The following is a 7,874-nucleotide window of genomic DNA, read 5'->3' on the forward strand; positions in this document are numbered from 1 at the left end:
ATATATCTTTGAACAACCTGAGTTTGGATAAATAAATAGTAATTTGGTCTGAGTTCATGAGCTAACAGCTAGTCGGATGCCAATGTTGGGACTAAGGTAAGTTGTTGTCTTTTAGAAACCACTCCATTTTCAGAAATATTGTAGCATTTTATGTTATAGCATTTTGGACTATTTTAAAAACCTTCACATTATCATCAGTTGTATATAATGCAGTTGTTTACATAGAAATGTATAGGTGTGTGGAAGTAGTGGCAGTGCGTGTTACAGTAGCTAGCTGTAGCACCTCCAGTGCCTTTAGGATACTTCCAGCAGCGATATAATATTTTATACAAAAAAAATATATGATGCAAAACTGACAGATATGAAAAGGTTTACAAAAAGATAATTTGTTGACATTGGAGTTGTTTTGAAAGTAATAATATCTATCTACGTTCTGACTGTCGAGAGATTAGTTGGCTAAAAAATTACAAGAAATTTGCGATAAAACATTTTCTGTTGCAGTCTCGTGGAACTCTGAATAAAACTAACTGACTAATGGTCTGTATGGTCATGTTCGAAAGGCCAATTGTTTTTTTTTGTTTTTTTTTAAATCACTGCCTATTTGTGTGTGCACGGCTTGTAAAACTGCATTTTTGGCCATGCACATTATTTTGTTGTCACCCAATTTCGAAGTACATTTTTTAAAATAAGAGGTAGATCTGGACTAATTTTTCAATACTTTCTGTTTTTCGTCAGCATAGATTTTGGATTTGGATATCTGCCTCATATGTTTTCTGTCGGAGGAGAGCTCCTGAGCAGATGACAAAATATGGCAATGGAGACATTCATGATGGCACACGGATAATTTGAGAAAAGTCATGACAAAAGTCACAAGACATTAGAGAAACTCTTTCATGAATGCCATTCGCCAACTACTTGCAGCCCATGAGGGACCACCTTAAACCAGCAGCAATCCACTTTGGTCTTGACTGTATTTGGACTTGCTGCAAGCTTGCCAGTCTGGTCAGAATTGAGCTCTATTTCTCCAAACAGGGCTTGTTCAAAGTGCTATCTATGATCTTTTGTTTCATTGTTATGCTGATGACTGACAGATTTATCTGCCCTTAAAACCCAACGGTTCCTGCTTCATTCACCCTCTGTTAAAATGTCTCGATGACACCAAGGCATGGATGTCTTCAATTTTTTTCAGTTTTAATGATCAGAAAACTGAAGTCATTGTGTTTTGCTCTAGCTCTACCGCAGTCACTGATCCCGTAAATCTTGACTCTCTTCAGCCACATCTTAAGCAGTCCGTTACCAATCTGGGGATGGTTTTAGACTCTGACTTTAAGTTTAGTGAACAGATTAACTCTGTTCTGCATAAAAGCTTCTTCTAGTTAATGCAGATAGCTAAGCTTAAATCTGGACTGACCAGATCTGACCTTGAAAAACTAGTCCATGCCGTCATTATAACCTGGCTGGACTCCTGTAACGCGCTTCATGTTTGGGTCAGTCAGGTGTTCCTTTCACGTCTTCAGCTCGTCCAAAATCTTAACAGGAACTCGTAGGTTTGAGCACATTTCACCAGTTTTGTCCTCCCTTCAATGGCTCTGTGTGTGTGTCAGAATATTTTTTTAAATTCTGTTGACATTTAAGCGCATTAATGGCCTTGCACCGTCTCACCTCTCTGACCTCCTCTCTCTTATGTTCCTTCTCAGGTGCTGAGATCATCTGACCTGCTGCTCTTGGTTTTACCAAAAACCAGGCTGAAGCTCAGAGGAGATGGGACTTTTTCAGTCATGAGCCCTAAACTCTGGAACAATCTGTCCCCCAACATTAGACAGCCCACTTCGCTCCCTGCTTTTAAATCTCTCCTGAAAACGCACCTGCATTCACCAACAGTTAACACAGTATGATCTGATTTATTATCCCATTGATTCTCATTGTGTTTGTGTTTTATATTTTATGCTTTTAATTACATCTTGTTATGTTTTACTTGATGCTGTGATTTTATTGTTAAGCACTTTGGTAACGGTTGCTGTTTTAAATGCGCTTTATAAATAAAATTTGACTTTATCTGCAAAAAACAAGAATATTAATGTTCATAAGCGGAGTGTAGCCCCCTGCTTTAAAAGAGCTGAACTTTGTGGGTGTCTGCAGTCGCCATCTGTATCCTTGATAAACAAAATTGAAGAAAAAAAAATCTTTAGAAAAGCTCTAGGTTGAGAAAAATTGTTTACAGTCATCATCGGTCATTGAACGTCTCTTAGATTGCTGCAGTTGCTTGTTTTTCAAACACTATCTCTGCCCGTGGAATGAAACATGGAGTTTTTCCTGCTGTTTGTTGTTATGATTTGAAAAACTACAGTAATAACACCTCTGACTTTGCTTTGGGGTAACATCTATTGTTGCTGCCGACGGTACGCCTTTAGTGGCTTTGGCTCATTTTAAATGATGAGTGCAAACCCAACACTGGGCAGCTGGCCAGCGGTGGCTGCTGGTCATGTTGGTCCCCAGTGTCAGGTTTCCAGAGATACACTAACACATGCACACACAGTGAATCTTCTAGGCTGAATACATTTATGGACAAACAGGGAGTTACAGAAGGAAATCAGTTAATTGCATCTGAAATGTTTATGTAACTATTGTGTCAAAGCAGAGAAAAACGCATCAAATTAATGAATTTGTTTCTAAAAAGTTCACAAGGATATGAAAGGACGCACACTGTGGATGTCACTACTCCTCCCAGAAGTTTGTCAGCATTTATAAATAAAATGCTCAGCAGTGACCCAGCTAATGAATTATAAACCAGCATAGAAACTAACCAAAAACATCCAATTACAAATACGGCTATAATTACCAAATGTGGTTTTCTAATTGCATCTTGAGAACGCTGCGCTGGTTTCTTATTTAAAAAAGGTCAAAGTAACAGAGACAGAGCATCTTATCAAGCATCAAATTTAGAGAACTTCACGATTATTATTTCAGGAAAAACCTGCTCCTGAATAATTTAAGATTGAATTTTTAACCAAAACATGCCAGGGTGGAGAACATATTTATTAAAAGTAAACACAGTTTAGCAAGAAAACCTTCAGGTCTTGCAAGGCTGCTGCTTAAACCGATTTTATAAAAAGGCAAAAATAAACCTGCAGACTGAGGAGTTTATTTTTATAGTAAAATCTACAAAACCTCCAGTCCATTACAGACAATAAGCAAACACTTTTAAAACCAAATTGCTTCCTCAATATTACCAACTTGGGAGACGTAAATGACTCCATGCTTTCTTTGGGCAATAATAATAACGTAGCTGGTGTGTTTAAATGACAACGCACTGTCACAAACCGTTTGGAAATGTTTCCGCTTCGAGAGCACCGACAACCCTCAATCAGGCTTCAGTCATATAAAAAGCCTGTGAAACCTTCCATCCACACCGATCTGCACACTCGGCTGATACACCATCATCCATCCGAAAGAGAACAGCCAACCTTGGTTAGAGTTGAGACTTTTGATGCAATCAAGCATTGCACAAACTGGCAACCAGGCTCTATGATTAATGTTTCTTACCACCTGCTTTCAAACCTTTTTACACACATGCACCGCCACCCCATGGTCATGTGTTTAACTAGGATATGTCTGAGTTTCACAAGTGATGACAACCACCATGACTAGCCACAGGAAAGAGAGGCTCAGAATATGAGAACATCTTTCCCAACATAGTCTAAATCCCAAATGACCAAGTGAAATATATACAGTACCAACCTCATATGCATTAAAGCTAATTCCAAACTTTGGTTTTCCTCACTAGGACAGCTGGGGGCATTAGACATATATGCAGCTGCCAGCAATAGATGATGTTCATGCTGCATTTTATTTTGTGCTGGGAATTCAGAATTCCATGTAAAAAATAAATAAATCAGCTGGAATGCTACTCAAAGCCTAAATTTTGACCTGTAAAGTCAGAGATTCCTGACCAGCTCTGACCTAAAAATCCAACATGGTTGACTCCTACTTGAAAATTGCTCAACTTTTGTCAGTTTTCATCCAAGTGACTGTGTCCTGCACAACGTATATGGTAAATGTAAATGGACTGTATTTATATAGCTCTTTTCTATATTATCAAGATACTCAAAGTGCTTTACAACACAATCTGTGTCCTCATTTATCCATTCATACAACACTCTACTATCTTTACAAAGACTAATCAGTGCTTTGTCACATTTATACACAGATGGGACACACATCGGAGGCAATGAGGGGCTCATTGTCTTGCCCAGGGAGACTTCGTTATGAGCCTGCTGGTGGAATCGAACCCACAACTCTCGCACTGGAGGACGACTGCTCTAACCACTCAGCCACACCCTCCCCAAGTAAGTACCAATAAAGTACTTTTCAAAAACTACTAGTGACTTAGCAGTCATTTGCTAGAATGCATAGGATGCAGTGAAATGTTGCTCTTGGCTCGGATTGCTAATAGTTGTTAGCTTTGAGCACAACCATTAGCAAAGCATCAATCATCAAATCATCAATTCATAATGGTACTTCCTCTAGTTATTTAACAGTCAACAATAGTGTACCACAAGGCCCAGGACCTACCCTCTTTACAATCGACATAGGTAATGTAGGTCAGAGCATCCCTGATGCATCCTTAAATTTCTATGCTGATGACACAGTTGTTTATTGTCGAGCTAAAACAGTTGCTAAGGCTTTCCAGCTTTTGCAGTCCGCATTTGACATCATCCAATCAGATTTGTTCGGCCTCAAACTCGTCTTAAACGCCGATAAAACCAAAGGGATGTTTTTTTTCAAATAGGAAGTTGGTCCCAGCAGTTCTTCCTCTGATTTTATCCTCAAATGGTGTCCCCATTGAGTTTGTTGATTCCTATAAATATTTGGGTATCTTGGTCGACTTGCATCTCTCTTTTAAGCTCCACGTGGAAAACCTAGTAAAGAAACTGAAAGTTAAACAGTTTTTCTTTTTCAGAAACAAATCCTGTCTAACTCTGAATGCTAGGAAACACTTTGTAACTGTGACTTTCCTTCCCTCCATTAATTACGGTGACATTATTTACATGAACACTCCTACAAGCACCCTGCAGATGTTGGATGCTGTCTATCATGGTGCACTAAGATTCATAACTGGCTGTGATTATCGTACCCACCACTGCACCCTGTATTCACTGGTTAACTGGTCACCATTAACTTCACGAAGACTCTCTCACTGGTACATTTTCATCTTTAAATCACTTCTTGGTCTGCTGCCTTCATACATCTCCTCCTACATGTCTCTGCATGAGTGCAGCTACAGCGTGCGCTCTCAGGACATTATTACCTGCAGTGTGCCCTCAGTGAGGACTGAACTAGGTAAAAGGGTCTTCTCCTACTCTGCTCCTGTTTCCTGGAATATCTTACAAACAGATTTGAAGCTCTTGACCTTGACCTCTCTAAGTGGCTTTAAAAATCTGTTGGACTCCTGGCAGGGACCAATGCAGACATGTTCCTGTTTTTAGTTTTCTACATTCGCCTTAGAATTGAGCTGTTTTTATTTATTTATTTATTTATTTTTTTACTGTTTTTGCCATCTTATTTAAAATTGTAAAAAAAAAAATAAATAAAAAAAAAAAATCTGTATGCCTCTTTATAATTGTCTATTGTTGTCGTCGTCGTCCATTGTTGTTATCCTTCTTTGTTGAAATCAGGTCTCTCTTGTAAATGAGTCCACGAGGCTCAATGGGATTTACCTGTCTAAATAAAGGTTGAATGAAAAAAAAAAACCTCTTGGTTTGCTGAGCTGGAACTAGAACAGGATAACGTCAAATCTCCATAACCAGATCTGAGTTTTGATTTTTGAGGTAAACGGAAAAGATCAATGCACCACTTGTTGTAAACAAACATGATCTTTAATGCTGTTTGCTCAAAGTAATGTGAAGGTTTGGCAGGAATGTTTGTCTGTACAAAATTTGTGTGTTATTACAATTACATACAGCATAGAACAGTAAATGGAATGGTAAATGGATTATACTTATACAGCTCCTTTCTATCTTATTTCAAGATACTCAAAGCGCTTTACAACACAATCTGTGTCCTCATTTACCCATTCATACAGCACTCTACTAGACCTCTACAAAGAATAATCAGTGCTTTATCACATTCATACACTGATGGGACACACATCAGAGGCAATGAGGGGTTCAGTGTCTTGCCCAGGGACACTTTGGCATGTGATTGCTGGTGGAATCAAACCCCCAACTCTCGCATTGGAGGACGACTACTCTAACCACTAAGCCACAGCTGCCCAACAGTGTTTCCCTTTAGATCAGAATCTGTTATATAACACACCTACAAGGATCAATCTTTAAAGAATACCATTTCATGTAGAGCCCAAGCCTAAAAATGAACCCACATGTAGAGACAGTTACTTAAAGCTCTTGCATCTTAAGTGTTACCTGCAGTATTTATCATTTATTACCATAGTTCGCCCAGTTGATGTGTGAGGCAGCCATTCAGAAGGCCACCCTCCCATCAACCTCCCAATTCAGTGCGTGACAGTAACTTTTCTTCAGGTATCTCCCCGATGCATTAACGCCTGTAAGTATGTTAAAGAAACCCATATAAACTGATACGCATGCAGGAATTTTACTTGCACCAAAAATTGGTTCTCTACTTAAAACAGAACTGTAAAAATACACAGCCCGTTTACTATTGCACAGTACGACACACGAGATGAGCAGCAGAGACACTTTTCAAGATGACAAAGCTGAGCATCAATACCATCCGAACCAGCGTTTGTCTGCTTGAGCATCTCCCATCCATCTGTGCCGTTAGAGAATAAAAGCTTTTTTCATAAAGCTGAGCTGACAATATCAATACTCACTGCATGATTGAAGGTCATGTGCAACAATTGTAGGTGCATTATTTTATATAGACACTATTTATATCATTGCATGGAACTATGAGCAAAAGCACATTACCTGATAAGCAGCTCCTTATACACCACTATTTACTTTAACACCTCTTTATGTTATCAACATCTAAGCCAATTACACAACATTTTCCTGAACTGATGTATACAGATTGCTTATGTGCGCTCATGCCGTGCTTGATATTAACAGAGACTTTGCAAGCACAGTGTTTTTATACAGTATATGCAGAAAAAACAATAATCCCCATGTGTCTGATCAGCCAATCTTCAGCATGACAGTATGCAATCTGAGACCGATATTGTATACACAGTCCGGGTCGTTGATGTTAAGTAGATGGGATTGCGAGCCAATTCAGTCTCTGCGGCCCAATACAGCTTTTGATTAGTTTTAATTTAATTTAATAAGGGATCACATTGCAGCAACATCCCACCTAATAAACATGGCAGCAATCATAAACAGGTGGACCGGCATGAGGGTATAACTTACTAAAGGGGGGTGGAGGTTGTCAAATATTACTTTATAATTAGAGAATTTAATGAAATGATGCTGCTTCGTGTTAATACATCACAATAAATAGGCAGGTATAAAATAATAAACAGCCACCAGTGTTGGTCCAGCAAAAAAAAAAAGGTTGGCTTTTCAGTGGAAGTATAACCAAATCTTTGGGATATATCTGTAATCCCATGTTATGCTTTCCCTTACATAGTAATGATTAGAGTTTCAGTAATACTTCGAGTATCCTCCTTGAACGCCAGCGTTTTAGACAAAGATCAGCCTTGATTGTGAAATGTTGCGTTTTAGCTATTTTGCTCAAACATTTGAAATACCATTATGCACATTTTCATGAATCTTCCATCCATCCATCCATCCATCCATCCATCCATCCATCCATCCATCCATCCATCCATCCATCCATCCATCCATCCATCCATCCATCCATCCATCCATCCCTCCATCCATCCATCCATCCATCCA

The 7,874-nt window shown here is 38.9% G+C and overlaps 1 protein-coding gene across 1 annotated transcript in view; it reads right to left on the reverse strand.

The window, feature by feature from the left end:
- cadm1a (cell adhesion molecule 1a) overlaps positions 1-7,874 on the reverse strand; it is a 586,018-nt gene that overhangs the window by 152,802 nt on the left and 425,342 nt on the right. The gene's annotated exons all lie outside the window — the stretch shown is intronic.

Source organism: Nematolebias whitei, chromosome 14, assembly GCF_014905685.2.
Source record: "Nematolebias whitei isolate Nwh7 chromosome 14, NemWhi1, whole genome shotgun sequence".
In the NCBI taxonomy this organism is placed as follows: Eukaryota; Metazoa; Chordata; class Actinopteri; order Cyprinodontiformes; family Rivulidae; genus Nematolebias; species Nematolebias whitei.